Here is a 23,201-nt window from a genome sequence, read left to right as displayed (position 1 = left end):
ATGCGCAGAATACTGACACTAGGGTTTTTGTGGTTAAACGATCTATAGTGCATGGTCTTTGTGCATGGCAAGTGCATTTAAGGTGTGCAGCTGCAGCTAATAAAATAAAGAAAATGGGTGTGATAGATTTAGGTGTCCCCAGATCATAGGTGTGCCAGCATGCAAGCACAGGCAGTATATTGCATTATTGATTGCACATTGGCACACCTATATCTAAAACGCCCATTATTGATTTTATTGCTCTGCAGCTGCGTTGCTTACATCATGGTGTACTATAAGGTCAGCCTATAGACATAAATATGTTGACAGCGTTTTGGACACTGGGGTCGTACTTTAACATTGCCGCCATAAAACTCCACCTCAAGAAATATGCCTGAGTTGTATATAAGTAAGTACTGTATATTTAAAAATCGTATTTGTTTTATGACCATTATTGTTATTATCTACTTAAGAAAGGGTGTTTTGGTATGAAAACCATGTATCCTATATCCTAGCTTAACTATATATCTGACATTTGTAACAAACCAAACTGCTGGACAATCTGTTGAGAAGAAAGTTATGCTACTGAACATTTTAGTGTGAAAACTACTGATGGTCTTAATGGGTTAATTTGTGGACAAACCTCCTGCTTCAGTACACACACTGTACATGGGGAATACATGCACTAGGAGGCATTGCTTGCCCCGGCCCATATGGCAGCCGCGTAGACGCATTGCTCCAGTGAACAGCAGCAACCAATGTGGTTATCTATGTGCATCTATGGGGCAGCCTTATGCAGCTTGCCATGTTTTACGTTTAACCTGAGCCGGAAAACAAACTACTAAATCACGTTAGGGTTTCGTTCCCCTTTAAAGAGCCAGATTGGGCCTGCACCACCTGGCAGGCTGGCACAATTTAAATGGCGGATTCTGCAAGTTGGAGGCAGGGGCATCACAAGGGGGGGAAAAGTGGGACTGAGTTACTAGGGCCCAAGGTGGAGGGGCCTTTAATTATTTTATACTTAAAGCTATACTGTGTAAGTTGCTCAACTAGTGGTCAGTAGCGGTAGAGTAAACCGCGGTCCGTCTGCTTTTTTCGTCCGTTTTTCGACGCGGACCGGGCCGTCAGACCACCGCGTCCGCCTCGCCTCGCCGAGACGATTTCAATGAGGTCTCCCGTGTCCCTCTACGAGCAGCGGTTGGGGAGTTACATGCTAGACTCCAAGTGTAAACACTGCAGTGTACTTCCTGAAGGCGTGTTTCCTAAACCCACCAGAGAGCCCGGCAGTGTATGATCTGCGCTGTGATTGGCCGGTAGTGTATCATGTGTGTATGATTTGCAATGTGATTGGCCAACGTATACACAACGTATACGGATGATGCAGATAACGTCATTTTGCCGGGAAATCCCGCCCCTGTCAAGGCTAAGTAGAAAACATATAAAGAAAAGGCTTTTGGGGCTGAAATTAACGGAGTGGGGGTTCTAAAACTTTAGCGATTTAATAGTTAGGACAATTTTAAGATATGTTTTATAAAAAAAGTTACATAGTATAACTTTAAGTTATTGAAAAAATAGCAGATATACAAGAACACAGCGTGGCACCGAGTTCCGCGCTGCAAGCTTGTAGATCTGCTATTTTTGAAAAAGTCGTGAAATTCTGTGCAAATCTTTGAATATATGTATTTCTTAAGCGAACATTTGTAACTCAAATTTTGCTTCTGGGGGGTCCCTGGAACTAAATATTTTGAGATGGGGGTCCGTGGCCAAATACATATAATTTTGGGGGTCCTTCACATGAAGGAGTTCGAGCACCACTGACATAGGAACATAGGCTTTTCCAAAAACCTTAGAATTGAAATATTCAAAGACGTGCGCACATTTTCACGATTTTTCAAAAACGGTTTTCTGCTGAGGAAACGGACAGATCTGTGCGTGATCATCCACGGGAGCAGCAGGGCCTGACGTGAAGCAGGCCTGGGAGGAGGTAGCGGTCAGCATGTACTCATCTTATGGACGAGCACGGCCACAGAATGGTGAAAGCAATAATGATGTCTGGAGATTGGGAAAACAAAGCTTGCTGCTGCCTATCTTCAAAAATGTCAAGTGCAAATGGGAAGTGGTATTGCATAACTACATTTCTGGTATTGCATTACTACATGCATTTCAGAACCACACCTTTCCTGTAGTCCTGTAATGTGTCACTCTGGGATATCTTCACATTATTTCAACTTCATAATCATGTGCTAATTTCTCTTAGTTAGGTTCTTTATTTAAACCACCTCATTATTAAATCACGTCATCTGTACAGATCCAGTTCATAATAGTCAAAGAAAAACATCCATGATAAATGGCAATAGCCTGTGTTGGCTTACTGATTTGTGTGTGCTCTGTTTACTTTATTGAGTCCTATACAGTGACTAAATGTAAACGGTGCTCGTACATAAACTCTCCTAAAACTGTTTGACAAAGCTCTTTCCTGAGCGTATTGTGGCAACCTATTTATGGTCTTCCTCCACCATCATGAATTTGCTGCATAATGCAGCCTCTGGCGGGGACGGACCTTCATATATTTGTCATTTTTTATAAGAGAGAATAATAGGCTGTGTTGATATAGGCTGCAAAAAACCCATCCTGGAAGCTCCGTACAATCTTCTGCATACAGCAAATAACTCAGTGTTGTGCTGAGTATAATGTAAGGCCGCAGCAGTATTCCAGAAGCTTTAGAAATGTCAGCAAACTTTCTATTTATGATAACTCTAATAACTCTGACTATTAGAGGCACATGTGTGGAAGATTCTTATTTTTATGTTCTGTAAAGCAATGTGGAGCACAGAGAAAAAAGGAGAACAATTTGGGTGCTGGGATTGGGCCAGAGTGAATAAGCATTATTCTGTGAGAAAGGGTGACATAGATATTAATCTGTGTGTGTTTGGGGCGGGGGGTGCATGCATGGGTGGGTGTGTGAACATGCGCTAGCAGGAAAGCCTGCAACACAAACAGCCTAGGGTTATTTACCAAGCTCTCTCAGGGATTGGACAAACTAGCTCTGCGATCCGCAAAGCTGTGGGCCCGGGGCCAACTGGTGGGCCGTCAGGATATTGCAATTGTGCCCCCAAATAATTGGTAATGTAATAATATTACAAAATGAATGTAAAAGAAAATGTCACAGTATTATTTTTTTTCTTTAAACTTTTGTTTCATTGTGATACCGATAACTGGAATACGTTGGGAACAACTGCACTCTACTTCCTTCAGGCCTTGCTGGAGAGGGACGCCAAGTAGCTCACATTTTGTCTGACCTTTTTTTTTGTTGCTTGTTTTGTTTTGGGCTTTTCTGCCTTTATTGGATAGTACAGTGGAAGAGTGACAGGAAACGAGGACAGAGAGTGACACGCAGCAAAGTCCGTCTGGCTCAGGAGGAATTGAACCTGTGACTCGCTGCCAGGCGACATTAGAGCCTATATGTGGTGTGCGCCTTAACTATCGGTGCCCTCATCTGATACTTTCTTCTTCTTAAATTTTTGCTCCTTCTCTTTTCTTTGTAGAAATTCTGATTCCCCCTCTGCATTTGTGACCTTTTAGTTGGGACAATAAAACCAGTAGGGCCATACCCCATTAATCAAATATATGTTTTTGTACAACGCATACATTCTTGTCAAGAATGTATGCCCCAAACCATCTAGCATTAGCATGTCAAGAACTTCTTGACACGCTAGATAGTTTTGAGTTGTTCACCTATGATTGAGATAGATGCTGCTGATTACAGCCTGTAATATAGGAATTCTGAAGTGAATGCAACACTATTAACCTCAGTAGTATCAACCAGTACAGTTGTCCTTGACTGACTCCTTCCAATGTAAAGCATAATTATGCTCAAGACTTGAAATTAATTGCATTTCCTGTATGCTATCTCTGAATAGGAAGTGGCAGCCACAATTTCCCTGACGTAAGCCATTATCGCTATAAATACTGCCCGATTATGTAAAACTGCTTTTTCTGCTCGATAGTTTCTGAATGCTGAAGAGTACAAATTTACTAAGTTTTTTACATAAACCACAGAACAAGACAAACAACACGGATTCAATGCAAATAGTTCAAATGAGTGAGTTTCCACTGAGCTAGAACAGTGTAAACAAAACAACTTAATAAGTAAAAAAAAAAATGTAATGCCGTTGTTGGGGTATTTGTCTTGTATATTTGTCCTGATATTTGAACTCTGCCTTCACCCATCCTAAGTATTAAGGTGACTCCACACCAAAGAGACTACAAGAAACTCTTTCCAACTCCTCCAGACTGGCAGTCTGTTGCCAGTAGGGCTGTCACAATTATTACATAATCGTCTAATCGTAATTATTTGACATTATCACAATTATTTTTTCATAATCGTCATAATCGTGAATGTTGAAAAATGTTGAAAAGAGCTTGTAGATCGGCTATTTCCACTATCAATGTTATTTTTTAAGTAGTAAGTTGTCAAATATGTCAGTAATGTATTTGTATATTTAGGTTATGTATCATATCTACCATATGCAACTTCAAAGCCTAAAAGCCAAACAGAAATGTAATTATCAACGACAAAAACACAATTAAATCGTTAATCGCCAATTATCTGAATGACAATTAATCGTCATGTAAAATGTCATATCGTGACAGCCCTAGTTGCCAGGTCTGCTCATTATAAGCGACTTTAAGTCATCCTGTAAAGTCGCTTGTAAATATTCATAGTTGCGGTTTGCTTTAGTTTATGTTTATTTTCCAAAGTGTAGTTGCTTATTTCGGTCTTGCTTTCAAGATTATTTATTTGGTTCTGCAGCAGTAGCAAACTAAAGGTCCACTCTACAACCCCCTCAATTCTACCGATTCCTAGAAAAAGACGGCAAAGAGCTTGTACTGTAGATCTATCTATCACTATAAAATACATATTTCTATACCTGTAATATGTTTTTAAATCTTTGAAGGTTTTCGCTTGACATGAGCAAAGTTAGGATTTCTTTATAAGCGATTAAATTGATGAGTTGGATTAACTGTTGCATCCCTGGTACACGCCCAGGGTTGAACTGAATTGAACCAAATGGGCTCCGTCTGGTGATGTAGCTGTGATGGCATGCTGATGTGTGGATGCCTACTAACTTAAGCCTACAATATTTGGATACTTGTGTTGAGACTGTCATCTAAAACCAGCGTCTGAACCCTGCGACTGTTGAAGACGTCTTGGTTTATTCAATCACACTCTCCCTCACACATACAAATGCACTTGCTTGAGCATAGTGTGCTTTTAAACACACACGAGCATGCACACACACACACACACACACACACACACACACACACACACACGTCACAGATATAAATAGACATACAGTAAATACAGCTGTAAATAGACTTATTACACAGACGTACACTCAAACACGTGTGTGTGTGTGTGTGTGTGTGTGTGTGTGTGTGTGTGTGTGTGTGTGTGTGTGTGTGTGTGTGTGTGTGTGTGTGTGTGTGTGTGTGTGTGTGTGTGTGTGTGTGTGTGTGTGTGTGTGTGTGTGTGTGTGTGTGTGTGTGTGTGTGTGTGTGTGTGTGTGTGTGCGCGCTCACACACAAGTAAACATATGCTGTTTCTATCACTACTGTGTGTGTGTGTGTCACAGTCGACTACCTCTGAATTCCCAGTGTGCACCACATTTCCTAGTGGATATCGGTAACAGAGACAGATAAGTGAGCTGTAGAGAGTAAAGTCAAGCCTGGCAATTGCAGTTGGCAGCAGACCTGCTACAAGTCTGGACAACAGAGCACAAGACATCTGCCAAAGCCATTCTCACACCATTCTTGCACTTGAACTTGGGAACAACTGTTGTGCAATATGCCGTGCCGTTTGAAAACCTGCCCTCGGCGAGGCTCAGACAGTGAATTTGTGTTTGTTTGTTTGTTTGTTTGTTTGTTTGCGAAGGAAACACAGTATGTGTGTGTGGGTAGCTTTTTGTCTTGGTGTATTTATGCTGTATGCATTTGTGTGTGCCTGCGTGCGTTTACTTGTATTAACCCATTTAGGCCTACAATTATTGAATGCTTTAACTAATGAAAAATAGCAGATATACAAGCTCACAGCGCGGCACCGAGTGCCGCGCTGCGAGCTTGTAGATCTGCTATTTTTGAAAGAATCGTGAAAATGTGTGCACATTTTTCAATATATATTTTTCAAAACAGACTTTTGTAACTCAAATCTCTGCTTCTGGCACAGCTGATTTAGAGGAAGGATTTAGAAGTCGGGTCAAAGATATTCAAAGACTTGCACACATTTTCACGATTTTTTCAAAAATAGCAGATCTACAAGCTCGCAGCGCGGCACTCGGTGCTGCGCTGTGAGCTTGTATATCTGCTATTTTTCAATAGTTAAAGCATAAAAATAATGGTTAAAGTGGTTCAAATCTAACGCGACTCGGGCGCGTTCCAGGTATTTGAGAGTCAAACGTCCCCACAAGTTCAGTAGAACGTCTAGCAGGATTTGAGAAATGGACATTGTGAGGACCATTTTCCTGGTTCCTCACTAGAGAAATGGTGGTTTTATGGTTAGACTTTCATATGAAAACCAAAGGGTTAGGATTAGACATTATTTAGAGGTTAGGTTTAGCATTTGGGGTCGGCATTGTGCCTGATTTATATTAGCTGAGCACCATAGTTGTGCACCAAAAAGCTTGTAAGATGGGCTATTTTCGGCTTCACAGTTAGAACTTATTTAATTTTACTTTTATGGCATTCTCACCATCCAAAATCACCATCCTAAAAAAAATGATATTCTCACAAGTATAGTAATACAAACTTGTGTGTGTGTGTGTGTGTGTGAGTGAGTGAGAAAGTGTGTGTGAGAGAGTGAGAGAGAAAGTGTGTGTGACAGACACCGAGCCAGCCGCTAGGCAGGTTTTAGCATGCTATTCAGGGGTCATGTAAGGACTCCTTTGCTCTTACTGTATGACTCAACGTGCCCTTAGCTACAGTAGGCTGTTCCAACACAGTAAAATCCCTCTTTGTTCATTTAAATGTAACCAAATGGACCCTCACAGGGTCCATTCGGGTCCGTTTGTACCTTCTCAAGAGCTACGAATGGATCAAATCAACACTGGGGGTTTTACTGTGTGAAGCATGTGTTGGAATCTGGGCCACGCAGCTTCAACTGTAATGGACCACATCGCTCACCAGCTAGAAGAGACAGAGGCTCTATGAAGGCCGTTGGGTGTCAATAACACTGCATTAAAGCTGAGTTCTAGTCGTAGACAAACACGTATGCTCAGGGGCGTCACAAGGGGGGGGGGGGGGGGGGAGTGAGACTGAGTTACTAGGTCCCAAGGTGGAGGGGCCCTAGTAACTTCAGTTAATGAAAAATAGCAGATATACAAGCTCACAGCGTGGCACCGAGTGCCGCGCTGTGAGCTTGTAGATCTGCTATTTTTGAAAAGTCGTGAAAATGTGTGCAAATCTTTGAATACATTTATTTTTTAAGTGGACATTTGTAACAAAGATTTTGCTTCTGGGGGGTCCCTGGAACTATTCATATTTTGAGATGAGGGTCCGTGGCCAAATACATATCATCTTGGGGGTCCTTGACATGAAAAAGTTTGAGCACCACTGACATGGAAACATAGGTTTCTTGCACACATTTTCACAATTTTTCAAAAATAGCAGATCTACAGTGGGAGCTTGTATATCTGCTATTTTTCAATAGTTAACATTCAGGGGGGGCCCGCAGTGAATCCTTGTACCCAGGGCCCAGAATTTGGTGTGATGCCCCTGCGTATGCACACACAAAGTCATGCACGCCCCTGACAGCTGTGTCAACCCACGGTCATACCTTTTCAGGTGAGCTAGGGACGGGGATTCGAGACTATCTTTGTAAAAGTTTTGCTTTTGAGGTGTCTGTGCTCTGTGGTTTATCCAAGGTTATCTGTAGCACTCCTATTCATACAAATTAGGTCTTGAGCACAGAAATCTATCGATTACTCTCCCCACGGAGACTCGAATTCATGGATATTTTTTAGTTTTTGTAGCATTGCTAAGCCAATAATGTGATGACCAGCAGTGGTTCCCTATGGAGACACAAAGAGTCTCCTCAAATTGGGCTTAGGAATGCAGCACAAACAAAAAGTATCCATGAATTAACCCATTTAGGCCTAAAATTTGTGAATGCTTTAACCAGTGAAAAATAGCAGATATACAAGCTCACAGCGCGGCACCGAGTGCCGCGCTGTGAGCTTGTAGATCTGCTATTTTTGAAAAAAAAGTTGTGAAAATGTGTGCAAATCTTTGAATATATGTATTTTCAAAGCGAACGTTTGTAACTCGAATTTTGCTTCATGGGTGGTCCCTGGAACTAGATATTTTGAGATGGGGGCCCGTGGCCAAATTCATATCATTTTGGGGTTCCTTCACATGAAAAGGTTTGAGAACCACTGACATGGTAGTCTCTCAAGAACAGACTAACTGAGCTCCAGTTAAGTGAAAAGGACCTTTACTTTGACGATGGCTGGCCAGATTGCTGACATAGAAACCTAGGTTTTTTTCCAAAAATCTTTGAAGGATTCAAAAGACACTTATAGAATCGGGTCAAAATTCAAATTTTCACGATTTTTCAAAAATAGCAGATCTACAAGCTCGCAGCGCGGCACTCGGTGCCGCGCTGTGAGCTTGTATATCTGCTATTTTTTTTATATTTAAAGCATAAAATATTGCGTCATAATGTGTTCAGGCCTAAATGGGTTAAGTCTCCGTGGGATGTGTAATCGATAGGGGGGGGGGGGGGGTCTATCCCTTTAACTGACATCAGTAATGCAGTGAATGAAGCCAAACGTTGCATTATGGACGAGGCCTTACCAGGTGGACAGCATCCAAATAAAGTAGAGTCATTTGTCTTTATGGAAATGTTTTCCACTGGTTTCCTTGTGGTTTCCTGTCAGCAGCATAGTATTGTACAAGGAACAGTTCTATACAATACAAGCTAATGTCAGCTTGCCCAGCATCACCGGGTTAACAGGTTTATCTTATATTTACAATTGATTAAGAGCCGCATCCCACTTCCAAGCCCGTTCACGCCCACTTTGCATTGACTTCAACTCAACTTCAACTCAACGGTAGGGAGAAGAACGTACTGGGTAGGGAGAAGAGCGTAAGGAATACCGCCCACAACCCTAGATGTCAGCGGCCCGAAGGGCCGCGACCCTCTAGTGTATGTAAATCATCCTTGAGACAAGTACATCCACTGGTGCCCTCGTTGTTGCACTTTCTCTTTACACATGCAGACAGTCTGACAGATGGTTGATCAGGGCTTGTCTGGACATTTAAAAATGTTGGCTCCACATTCACAACTTCATTGACATACTGCAATATCTCACCTGGCAATGGTCGTCCCCAGCCTCAAACTGGTGCTGCTGCTAGCACAGACAACAGGGTCAGCAACACCTGTTATTTCTTATCTATGTTAAATAGACTCTGTGCATAACTGTGACTCCAGGTTTCAACAAGATGGCATTACCTGTTCCTGTTCATATTCCCATAGTTTCATTTGATTTCCTTGGCAGCTGATTTGAACTGTAAAGTGTAAACACATGTGAAGATGTCAATAAGCCTTATTCACAGCCCGCCCACTCAGCAAATTTCTCAGCATCCCCCGGGTGCTGACATCAATTTAGAAGGGGAAACTATAACAGAAATAGCTGGACTTAAAGCCAACAAATCATTATTTCGAACGGTAAAGTAAATTATAATGCTTTGTGCCTTTTACTATCTTGTGTTCTTGATCATGCTAGCCGTATTTTATACTTTACTATTCGGAAATTGCATTAAATTTGCGATTTCTGTGTTAACTCTATAGGCTATAGTAGGATTTTCCCCTTCAAAATGTGACTTCAGAACCCGGGGGATGCTGAGTGGGCGGGCCGTGAATAAGGCTTATACATGTCCAAACCCTAATGCTACTGAGCCAATCAAACAGTGGGGAAATGAACAGGAAACGGGAATGCCACCTTCTGGAAACTCATTTACAGTCATGGACAGAGACAGATTACCAACCAGATTTTTTTCCTTTTTTCCAGTAAAGGGTCACGTGATATGTGATAACATGGCGAATCGGGCGGGGAAGGACATAGACACGAATATTTCATATCAAACTATTGTCTTTGACTTTTTGGTGATGCCTCATTCATACAGGTCGATGCTTTCATTCTCTGTGAAAAAAGAAAACGGGCTTGTTTCGGAAAAAATAATCACGTCGCTTTATTGCCTTGTTATAGCCGCGTTCTGTACTCATTTTGACACAAACGGCAGTTTAAACGAATGTGAACTAGAAGCAGTGCTCTTCCGAGCACAGGTCTCCACCAGGCCACACAAATCGGCCTGTTATAGCGCCACCATGAGGCTGATTTAAAAAATGTGGGGCAGAGGTTCTGAATTAGCATCCAGGGAGTGTGTGTGCTCAGTTTGGCAGCGATCGGGCCAACGGCGCCGGAGATTAGCTGGTAACAACCAGGCCACACAAATCGGCCTGTTATAGCGCCACCATGAGGCTGATTTGAAAAATGTGGGGCAGAGGTTCTAGATTGGCATCCAGGGAGTGTGTGTGCTCAGTTTGGCAGCGATCGGGCCAACGGTGACTGAGATTAGCTGCTCACAAACTGCGAGGACGCACGGACGGACGGACGCACGCACGCACGGACGGACGGACGGACGGAGGGGAAAACATACTCTCCCTCAGCCTTCGGCTGGTGGAGACAATTAATCGCACAGATTACACAGGCGGTACGGACCTTATGATTAACATTACTCCTCCACTGCTCTAAGCTTGTTAGGGGGGGCGGAAGGGAACGTCAAAACTTTGTCCTTGTTTCACCTCTTTTTCTTTCACGCTATTCTTTTTTTTTCTTCTTTTTTTTGTTTCCCCCGCTGTATGCTGTAGCTGTCAGTCTCCCCATGTGTGCTTTTCTCTTTATGCTTTCCTTCAGTCCATAAAATCCAGCCTGCCTCCTCCCTCCCTCTCAGTAAGTTTTCTATTGATGTCTCTCTCTTTCTACTCCCCAGTTGCTCTTTCCCTCTCTCAGTACATTTACTCAAGTACTACTTAAGTACAATTTTGAGAGATTTTCATAATTGAGTAATTACATTTTTCGAGTTAAATTGACTTTTAAGTACAATTTTGAGATACTTTCACTAAATTGAGTAATTACATTTTTTAGTTAAATTCACTTTTAACAGAGTATTTTTAAATTATTTTATGGCTACGTTTGCCCAAGTAAATTTATTTGAGTACTTCTTCCACCGCTGGCATTGCCAGCGTAACGACACATTCACATTGCATTCAACAACTTTCCACAGTTTCCCCTCTCTCTTCTCTCTCTTTCTCTCTGTGTGATCTCTCTATCCCCCTGAGTATTCCATCGACCTATAATTAAAAACGGTTGCCGAGCCTGAACAGGCGTTCGTTCAGGTTTAGCGCTTACTGACGTTCCCTTTCTTGTTCCTCGGTGCGCGACTGAGCGATGCTGTACCCCTGCCACAGTACACCACCAACCAATAGTGTGCCTCATTGACTTGCCACCCAAAACAGCTTGACTGAACACCCACTGAATTTAATGGATGTGCGTACAGTTGCCAATTTCATTAGTGAGTTTTTGACTCTGGGTAATTTCCTCTCAGTAGAACAGTGTGCGGTTTCTGTAAGCGCATAAACAATACTGGACACAACGGCGTCATTTACCGGAATTCTGGAAAGACAATCGCCTCATTTATACTTTGTCTTACACCTGTGTCACGCACAGAAAACTCTGATTTTCAAGAGACGACAATGTGTTATCTGATTATGCCGATGTGTTCACGCTTATGACAAGCGACATGGTCAGACGACAAAGCATAATTTATGCTTTAGGTGAGTCCAAATACTGTAGATCCTTTCTAACGGCTTCCTGTTTCATTCTGAACAATGGATCATCATTCTGAAACTGCATGCATCATCATGCAAATCTTAAAACCACTTTCGAGCCCTCTAGTGCAGGGGTCTTCAACGTTCTCAGGCCAAGGACCCCTTAGTTGAGAGAGAGACGAAGCAAGGTCCCCCCACAACCTGTTCATAGATTAAATATAGTTTCATTGTTTGACAGCACGATTATCAGTGTATTTTGGATTCATGTCAATTTGTGTTTTCAGATATTTAACCACTTGAACCATCAATACTTAATAAACTAGCCGATCTACAAGCTCACAACGCCTCGCAGCGCGAGGCGTTGTGAGCTTGTAGATCTGCTATTTTTGGCTAAAGTTCCCAGAATAAGGACGCTAGGGTTCAAGTGGTTAATATAAAAAAGAAGAAAAAGGTTTCTATCACTCAAAGATTTGGAGGACCCCCTGTAGTAACTCTGAGGACCCCCTAGGGGTCCCGGGCCCCCTGTTGAAGCCCCCTGCTCTAGTGTATTTCGGTGCTGACCCACGTCATACAGTACAGTAGCTGTCACCCATGCCATGTAAGGCGGACATTTTGCGACATATAGGGCTCACCTTGCATAAGTCATTTTGATTGGAGCATTGAGGGACGGTACAGAGCGGATTAGTGCCATGACCTTGCTGAGTGACAGCAGCATTGTCTGACGGATGTCGTGTAACGTAATGCGATCTGATGTAATGGCTTTTTAACATGAGAGCGGGTTAGGGCTGGCTTTGGTAATGGGCCTGGCACAATTAGGACTGATTGCAGTTATGTGAGGCAATCGCGATTGTTTAGCGTAATCGTTCTGTGTGCAAACAGGTGTGTTTTCAAGGCAGGTTTGCTGATTTGCTGATATACACAGAACGGTTTACACAACTGTCAAAACCCACTTGTCACGAATGTCACATTTCAAACCGATACAAGCACTCGAGGACACCCTCACAGAGAGAGGCGTGCACGCACGTCCAGAAGTAATAACTTCAGCTCTTCGGGCGAAAACAGGAAGTGGTATATCTTACTTACAGTAAACCAATTCTCAGTCAATTGAGCAGGAGGCGGAGAGCTCTGAGTGAGGCCGTGAAGGAGTGAGCTAGACTGAGGAGATAGACGTGGTATATCCATCTGTCTGGGAAATAATGACACACCTGGGGAAGGAACTGCGATAAGCAATGCTTTTTGTTTGGCGTCACAAGGGGCGGGGTGGGGGATATAGGACTGAGTTACTAGGGCCCAAGGTGGAGGGGCCTTAATTATTTTATACTTTAGCTATTGAAAAATAGCAGATATACAAGCTTACAGCAAGCTTGTAGATCTGCTATTTTTGAAAAGTCGTCAAAATGTCTGCAAATCTTTGAATATATGTGTATTTTAAGCGTCCATGGCCAAATACATATCATTTTGGGGGTCCTTCACATGAAAAGGTTTGAGCACTACTGACATAGAAACATAGGTTTTCAAAATAGCAGATCAACAAGCTTTGAGAGCTTGTAGATCTGCTATTTTTCCATAGTTTTCCATAGTTAAAGCACATTCCCAATCTAACCCCATGAAGAACATTCATGGGGGCCCCGCAGTGAATCCTTGTACCCAGGGCCCAGAATTTGGTGCGACACCCCTGCGTATACCGTATCCATGATACAGACTGCTAATGAACCGGCGCTAGCCAAGACAAAGTGGCTTCCCATTCAGTTCCTAATAGACGATAATTAGGGACAAAAAGCGTAATGTACTGTATGAGGGAGAAAACATTTGTCGTTTCCGTCCATACTCGAGTGAAGAGTTCTTCTCACGGTCACTGAAATGAAACGGGTTTAATTTCGAGTTCAATCACTGAGACTGGGGACGACTCAACCCAATGATCCGTGTTGGCAGTTGAGCTCTTGTTAAGGGTCTCCTAGGAGATGGGATATTCCACATCTGTCACTCGGTACACTATAATAACGGATGCCGCTAAATGGAGACCACTGCTCAAATTCACTGAAATCTTGGTGGCTGAATGTGACATCTACAGCTGCTACACGGAGCGCCTCCCACCCTTTTCTGGACCAGGCCCCACTTGAGATTTCTGCAAGCGTTGGCTGGCCCACCCATCTGACCACTGGACACGTCGTCTGCCCTTTGGCTGCCGTGTTGATGGTGATCAATGATCAATCTATCGATTGATTTTGATATATATATATATATATATATATATATATATATATATATATATATATATATATATATATTTATTTGTTTTTTCAATTATTTGGGGGGCCCACTTGCAATAACCTCATGGCCCATGGCCCACCAGTGGGCCTCTGCCCACAGGGTAGAAACAGCCGTTGCCCTGTCCTCTTATTGTAAGCAAATTCTGTCTGTAAGTAGCTTGTAAATACTGGTACTGGCACGTTGTGAGCTTTTAGATCGTCTAATATATTAGGGCATTAACGACTTGTGATTTTTGCAAGGCGACTCGACTCAGTAAAAAGTTTACTTTATGATGTCAAACGATGGGGGAGGAACGGGGGACAAAACCCGAAAATTACATACCTTTTGACATAGGTGCCTAAAGTGATCCTTTCTCCCTTTTAATAAGGCTTTTTTATGTTAATATTATAGATTAGTTAATGGAGAGAATCCAGTCCTTAACAATAAGCAATCCTACTGTTTGAATGCTGTACACACGCACACATGGGGCAAAACAATTATAGAAGATAATGTTGTGTAATGAAGTCGACTGAGTCGACTTGATGAATTTTTGGTTAATGTCCTACAATGTATATTCACTGGTTTAAAGTGCTCATGCAGGCTATAGTCACTTCGTTTGAGCTTGTTTTCATGGACCTGGTTGCGTTTTTCTCACTGGCTGTGCTACACAATGTGAGCTGCAGCATCAAGGGAGGGATGCAGCAGCTTGTCCATAATAGACAGAGAGAAAGAGGCCATAGTGTGGACTGCTTCAGGTCTTACTGAGCTACACAGCTGAATTATAGATGAGATCGAGGAGGAAAGGGCATTCCTTTGGCTTTTCCCTGTTTTCCACCTCAATCCACCACACACCAATGCATACACACATGCAGTTGTGTGTGTGCACACCCTATGGTGCACACACATGCACGCACGCGAGCACACAGGGGTTCAAATTGGTATTTTCTCTGGCAGAGAGTTCCCCAGAAGTGGCACATACATGAAAGCGGTAATCCCTCTCCACTTCCTCAAAATATACACGCGCATAAACCCTTTTGACACACTAGTACATATTGCTCACTCTTGGTCTCATGCTCCTTTATCTCTCTATCTCTCTCTCACACGTACTCACTCACTCTCTCTCTCTCACCTGTCCCACACACACACACAGAAAAAACGACCAAAAACTTTCTCTCTGACACATAATACTCGTAGACGGGTGTGTTCACACACGCACACATACACACGCGCGCACACACCCTGACTCCCCCCTTCCTGGCCTTCACCTTGCTTGCATTATTGAAGCCCACTTAGCACCCTGGCCATCTCTTGATATCTAACCCACATAACCAGTGAATTGTAAGCCAAGAAGAAACCGTACACCCTACTGCTACTCAAGAGGGCTGCAACTGTCCATTTACTTCTTAGTGATTATTATAGCCATTACCTTTTGGATGAGTCAAAAAGCATGGTTGATAGTTCATTTGTTTTATTTTACATATCTTCAAAAATTCTAATTGCAACCGTCAGGGAGCAGTTTACTATGAAAACCTCCACCGGCCGTCCGTCCGTCGGTCGGTCGGTCGGTCACACGTCACACGTCACACCTTTGCCCTGCTCATATCTCCGCATCAGTATATAGGGCTTGTTTGTTTATTGTATGACATCACGCCACATCATCAGCTGTGGACTCTGTGATGTCATCGTATCTCCATATATGGCCATCTCCGTATATGGAGATATAAGTCGTCCATGCCCAAGTATGGGCTGGTGAGGTCAGACTTTGTGTGATGCGTAGGTTATCTCCATATATGGAGATTCAACATTCCAGGCAATGCTCTCTTCCCTGGTGAGAATTGCCCCTTTATATAGGGCTTGTTTGTGTATTGTATGACATCACGCCACATCATCAGCTGTGGACTCTGTGATGTCATCGTATCTCCATATATGGCCATCTCCGTATATGGAGATATAAGTCGTCCATGCCCAAGTATGGGCTGGTGAGGTCAGACTTTGTGTGATGCGTAGGTTATCTCCATATATGGAGATTCAACATTCCAGGTGTAACTATGGCTACCCGTATGACGTGAGAGGTGGAGGTTGTGATATTTGTGGAGATAAGCGACCAACGGTCGCTTATCTCCCGATTAGGGAGTCTTACTGGTACATTGCCGTACAACTGCGTCAAACAGCGAAAATAGCTGCTATTACAAGCTCGCAATGTGTCACATCGTGATCCGTTGTGAACTTGTAGATCTTCTATTTTTATCTTGTGCTCTTTTATACATTGTCGTACAACTGCGTCAAACAGCGAAAATAGCCTTAATTACAAGCTCGCAATGTGTCGTGATCCGTTGTGAGCTTGTAGATCTTCTATTTTTTGCTTTAAAAAATAAAGTAAAAAAAAAAAAAAATGTGTATAATTTTTTACAAACAATATATTTAGAAAATATTATCAAACTGATTTGTTTGATTAACGGTCGCACACCTAGTCAAGACTAGGAGAACAACTAGTCTCTCTGGTACTTCTACTGAAGAGGGTGGGGTGCACCTAGAGGGCGCTATTACACGCAGCAGCTCTGGTCAAATGCAGACTAGAATAAAATTAGACTTCACAGAGTTTAATCAAAGTAGATTAAATATGCATTGTTTGTAATCACTGATTTAAAATGCTTAGTTACTTCACACCACTGCATGCACGCATGTGCACGCACGCACGCACGCACGCACGCACGCACGCACGCACGCACACACACACACAGGCAGTCTCTGCAATGTATTGATTGATTGATTGAAGAGTTTATTAGCAGGTGCAATAGGAAAAAGTACAGTTTCTTGACAGCACAAATCACTGGTACAAGGTCAACTAAAAGAAGATCCTAGTAAGCTTTACGGCTTATTTACACATGAACCACTTTATGTATCTCATATAACATTGAAAGACAGACGGATAGAACAGAGTAGCCTACTTTGCATAGGATAACATCAATTACATAAGCAGAAAAGAAAATAATAAAAAACAGTCAGTAGTATGACTAGCATTCTTTGGCTGCAGTTGCTTTAGGTAAACTAAAGTAAAGTATAGCATGAACACTTCATGTGGTCCCCAAAGGAAGAAGAGGAGAGTGTACTGATATAAGGAAGTTCTGTAGTTAAAGGTGAAACCAGTGCATACATGTTATCTGTCCGTACCTCCTCCTGTCTCTGTGTAATCTCTGTGTAATCTATCAGGGAAGTGCTGTCAATCATAACCTGTCTTGTAAGTTCCTGTCAATATGATAAGCTCAAATGCTTATTTACTTATTTGCCATCCGCAAGAATTTAATTTGTAATCAAAAATATGTTATTATATAAGGAAAAAATATACAGAATGTTAATCTCTTAACCACTTAAGCTATACTGTGTTCTTATACAACAAATCATGTGAATAGCTGATCTACAAGCTCACAAGTTGTGAACTCATACATCTGCTATTTTTGAAGAAAAACATTATAATAGAAAAAATGATTGAACAAAGGTGAATTGGGGACAGTGGGGTTAATGTGGTTATTGGTTAACCATTCAATGGACACTATCCATGCTTCGAGAAGAGTGCAGATGGTGGAAGGGAGATGAACAGAGCAGCTATTTCATAATTGCTGAGTGAGTCAAATGGTGACTTCACTGACTTGGTCTGATTCTGTACACATTGCTGGGTTCGATAACAGCAGGGTATCCTATTTCTGACAGTCAGCATAGAGAGAGAGAGAGAGAGAGAGAGATAGAGAGAGAGAGAGAGAGAGAGAGAGAGAGAGAGAGAGAGTGTTTGTGTGTGTTTGCAGTATATGTGTGTAATTGTGTATAGTATCTAGGCTTTTACGTGCAGACTCGACCGTTGCAGATCTGGCTTGGATCACCCTTGACCCTTTTTAGATGATTGAGTATCCTCCCCCCCTGTCTTTTTATGACGGCCAAATCAATTAAGACAATGGACTTTCATTTTGAGGCTAATCCCATCCCAGCCTGCCTGGCTGCTGCCTCCTCCTCTCCATTTCAGAATGATTTAAACCTCCCAGTCCCCAACAAAGGCCACCAGTCAGGGAGGAAAGGCCAGGTGCATAAAGCCATGCTGCCCTCTGTGTACGAAATGGAACCAAATGGACCCTTACGGGATACTGTATAATGACGCACACTCACAGTTCCAGTCCCATAAGAATCCATTTGGACCCGCTGGTTAGGGCTGTCACAATTATTACATAATTGTCTAATCGCAATTATTTGACATAATCGTGATTATTTTTCATAATCGTCATAATCGTTTCCATGTTGAAAAATGTTCATATATTTAAAAGAAAGTCAAAAATAGAGGAAATAGCAGATCTTCAAGCTTGTGAGCTTGTAGATCGGCTATTTCCACTATCAATGTTCTTTTTTAAGTGTAAAGTTGTCAAATATGTCAGTCATTTCTTTGTATATTTAGGTTGTGTGTCATATCTACCATGTGCAACTTCAAAGCCTAAAAGCCAAACAGAAATGTAATTGTCCACGACAAAAACACAATTAAATCGTTAATCGCAATTATTTGAGTGAAAATTAATCGTCATGTAAAATGTCCTAATCGTGACAGCCCTACCCATAAGAATCCATTTGGACCCGCTGGTGGGGCCCAGACCGGACATTAAGAACCAGTGCATTAGAGTCATTCTGTAATGAGGAACTCAAATGTGGACCACAATGCTTAGCTGGCACAAACATGGCCACCAGGGTAAGGATGGACATCTGATTACTTAGCTCTTGATCAAAGCAACGGCATAGCTTATACTTAGAGATATTGGATTGGAAACCAGAGATAACACCGTCACGGGGCAATCACAGGATTTGTAATTGTCTCCACCAGCCGAAGGCATGGGGGAGAGTATTTTATTTGCCCCTGTCTGTCTGTCCGTCCGTCCGTCCGTCCGTCCGTCCGTCCATCCAGTTTGTTACCAGCTAATCTCCGGCGCCGTTGGCCCGGTCACTGCCAAAATGAGCACACACACTCCCTGGATGCCAATTCAGAACCTCTGCCCCACATTTACACCGTCACGGGGCAATCACAGGATTTGTAATTTGATGTGATTTATTTAGTTGTTGTTCAACCACACACAGAGTAATTAAGAATGTTGCTACTGTACATTGCCCTCTGTTCTGTACTGTATACATGTACAGGAAGGTATTCATTGTGTTGTTCAAGGACACTTTGACAGAGAACCAACGCACGTTGGCTGTTGTGTGGATCTGACCTGGGATCTGAGGACACTCCACTGAGCACTAGAACTATAAAAAATTTAGTTTTAAAAATCTAAATCAAGTGGATGGCAGAGTTAACACCAACGATAAAATAATAAAATACAATGGTTAACAATATAATTATAGTTATCTTTATAGTTATAGTGCTCAGTGTCAATGGCACTTATGCTGTTCCGCAAATTAGGCAAACTGTGGCAGGTCGTTTTCATTGGCTACACTTTCCCCCCCTTTTCTGGGTGGAAGTGATCAACATACGCCTACTTGGAGCTGTTTACACTGTAGGTATAGCGCTAATGCCACCTAATACCTAGCCTATTGTACACGTCTATTGTCAAGTAAAAGAGTGAAGAACAGTGATATGGGCGTGGTTTTGTGTCGTTTTTCCCATCGGAATAACATGCATGCTTCTAGTAGCAGATCTCCCTGCCAGCCAGAGTACAGGTCAGGGTATTGCTTAGGAAGCTTTTTTTATTCTTCCCGTGGGCCCTTGTTAGTGCCAGGTCAATATAGTTTCTAGTGGCTCAATAAAAGAAGACACTGTAATTTGGATGTGGCAATCAAGAAGGCTGTCTGACATGGCTGGTATTGTAATGTAGACTTCTCAAATTCTCTACATTACCCGACCATACCCTAACCCGACCCGACATTTAGGGTAGGGTAGGGCCTAAAATGTATGCTAATTAGTCAGGCCGGGTAGGGCCTCGGGCTCAATGAAATAAGATATTTGTTAATTATTTTATTACTTGTACTCTGTGATAGAGTTCTCAAATTCTTCCCAAACCTGACCATACCCGACCCGACGTTTCGGGCCGCGTAGGGCCTAAAAGTTATGCTAATTAGTCGGGTAGGGCATCGGGCCGACCCAGTTAGGGCCGGGAATTCATTTTCAGGTCCGTTGAGAACTCTATTGTAATGGCACTGAGAAAGTGTTTGCGAAGTCTGAATTAGTTGGGAGCTGAAAGGGAGCAAATGGCTTGTTGAGGTGGAACAATTTTCAGAGCTCAAGGAGACGCATACCGTATGTGCTACAGCGCACATGCACGTGTGCGTGCCTGGAACACACAAAGAGTAAATCTGGCACCATTCCGAACAGTATATAGAGCCATTTAAGTACTTGGAGACGCGATACATCTTTCATCACTGCAGACTGCACCTATGAAGTAGTTCAGCTGAGAGGGCAATATTTTCACGGTCATGAACAACAACTTAATGGAGTGTGAGGGTGTGTGTGTTTGTGTGTGTTAGTGTACGCACACCTGCAGCGTTCACTCTTTCTATGGAATACGCTACATATAATATTCATTCAGCACACGTCGTGAGTGTGTGTATTGGGAGGACAGTATTTTGTCATTGCGGCGATCGATAATTGACTGTAACCCAGTTTGCCGGCTGATATGTTTACTCCCATTGGAGCCTTGTCAACTGTCTGTATTCTAATTTCCCTTACAGCCATCCTTAACAATGCACGCGCGCGCACACACACACACACGTGTGAACATTTGTAAAAGATAGTCGTTCACCAGTGACAGGACTGCACGTCATTCCCACAGACACAAATAGATAGGCCATACACAGATTCATACATACAAACACTCTCAAACCAAGCATTTGGGGCAGTCTAACTCAATTAGAAGCAGTTAGCTGGGAGAGATTCTGCTCTGCCATGTCATGTATTTTCTCTGCGGTTGTTTATCGCCTGGATCAGCCTCCGCGTCTCCAAACTAAATGTTTGGGCTGTGTTCGTAAACTGGTGGTCGAGCGTTTTCCAAACCCAGAGGGACACAGAGAGACAGACTGTGATTGAGTCAAACACAGAAGGCGGGCTAGGGGCTGCAGCGCAGCACACCCTCTGAAAATCTGCCATTTTTCTCACGATCCGAGTTAAACCACTTAGGCCCAATCTACAAGCTCACAATGCGTCACACCGCGATGCCCTGTGACCTTGTAGATCAGCTATTTTTGCAATCTTGTCGCCTATAATATGACATGCCCAAATCAGGCCAGTCAGGTTGAAAAGTAGCTACGTTAACAACAGAACACTCAGGATTTTGCAGCGTAACAGAAAAAAAAGTAACCCATTCAGAACGAGCACACATAGTGTATTATTATTTTATGCTTTAACTATTGAAAAATAGCAGATATACAAGCTCACAGCGCGGCACCGAGTGTCGCGCTGCGAGCTTGTAGATCTGCTATTTTTGAGAAATCGTGAAAATTAGAATTTTGACCCGATTCTATAAGTGTCTTTTGAATCCTTCTAAGGTTTTTTGGAAAACCGATGTTTCTATCTCAGCAATCTGGCTTGCCATCATCAAAGAAAAGGTCCTTTTCACTTAACTGGAGCTCAGTTAGTCTGTTCTTGAGAGACTACCATGTCAGTGGTTCTCAAACCTTTTCATGTGAAGGAACCCCAAAATGATATGAATTTGGCCACGGGCCCCCATCTCAAAATATTTAGTTCCAGGGACCACCCAGAAGCAAAATCTGAGTTACAAACGTTCGCTTAAAAAATACATATGTTCAAAGATTTGCAAATATTTTCACGACTTTTTTCAAAAATAGCAGATCTACAAGCTCGCAGTGCGGCACTCGCTGCCGCGCTCTGAGCTTGTATATCTGCTATTTTTCAATAGTTAAAGCGTTAAATAATGTTAGGCCGAGATGTTGATATAAAGAGAGGATAGAAATGAAAGAGAGAGAGAGAGGAAGTCGGGGGCAGTAGGGGAGTGAGTGGAGAGACTAGAGACGTGCTGTGTAATCTATGAGCAGCACTTGAACATAAACAGCGATGAAGGGGTGAGCAGCACTCCCTGCTCCCCATCCGCTTTTGATATCACAACTTCCACAAATAAAGCAACATTATTGCCTTCGCCTGTGTAAACACAGGCCCCCCATTAAGACAAACACGAATAGGGGGTTATGTCTGGAGTCAGTCCCAGCCACCTCCTGTACACACCACTGCAGTGTTGACCAGGTGCCATGTTTTAATTGGCAGACATGGCTTTATCACCATGGAGACGGGCACTAGGCCATGTCTGGGTCATCATCGTAGGTTGACTCTGAGAGCAAAATGCAGTCAAGAGCATCACTTTTTCACGTGCGCGTGGGTGGGAGAGAATTCTCTGTCAGTGCCTTTTTGGTCACAAGCTCCCTGAACAACAAAGAGCATTTCTAGTTCTGTGCGGTCGGCTGTTGTTTGATGTGGTTGTTGTCTTTTCCTCTCTTTCTTGACTTTGTCTCCGCTTTTTCTAAATTCCGTTGTTTTGAACTCGACGTTTACAATTACAAATTACAATTCGAGGTTGAAGATAATTTGAACTGGGCTCCTCCCTCGTAAAAAGAGTATCTCAGCGGGATTTCATTTCACCCGTGCAAATAAAATGTCAAATGAAAAAGCAATTTAGGCATTTAGCAGACGCTCTTATCCGGGGCGACTTAAAGAGCACGAGATGGGAATGAGCAGAGTAAGCAAGAACCCTAGTCCATAAACAAGGTAAATAATCACACAAATAGAGTGCAGAGAGAACAGTGTAGTCAATGCCTCAAAGATACCAGGTAAACAAAGAACACAGCATCTGCCTAAACAACATGCTTTCTAGATAACAATCTGTACAATAGAAACTATGATGCCAGGTAAACAATGAATCTGTCTATAAATAACATGCTGTCTAAATCACATTCATAACAATTTGTGATGGAGAAAAACTTTCAGCTCATCTGTCTATTTTGGGTTGCAGCCCACACCTGTGATGCTATGCAGTTAAATGAGCCACGCGTTTAAATCACTATTTTGCATTCTGAAAAGATGATCTGTTTACAGTGAAAGAGGGGTCAA

Source organism: Nannobrachium achirus, assembly GCF_963921795.1.
Source record: "Nannobrachium achirus genome assembly, chromosome: 3".
In the NCBI taxonomy this organism is placed as follows: domain Eukaryota; kingdom Metazoa; phylum Chordata; class Actinopteri; order Myctophiformes; family Myctophidae; genus Nannobrachium; species Nannobrachium achirus.
Note: the sequence above shows the minus strand (reverse complement) of the source record.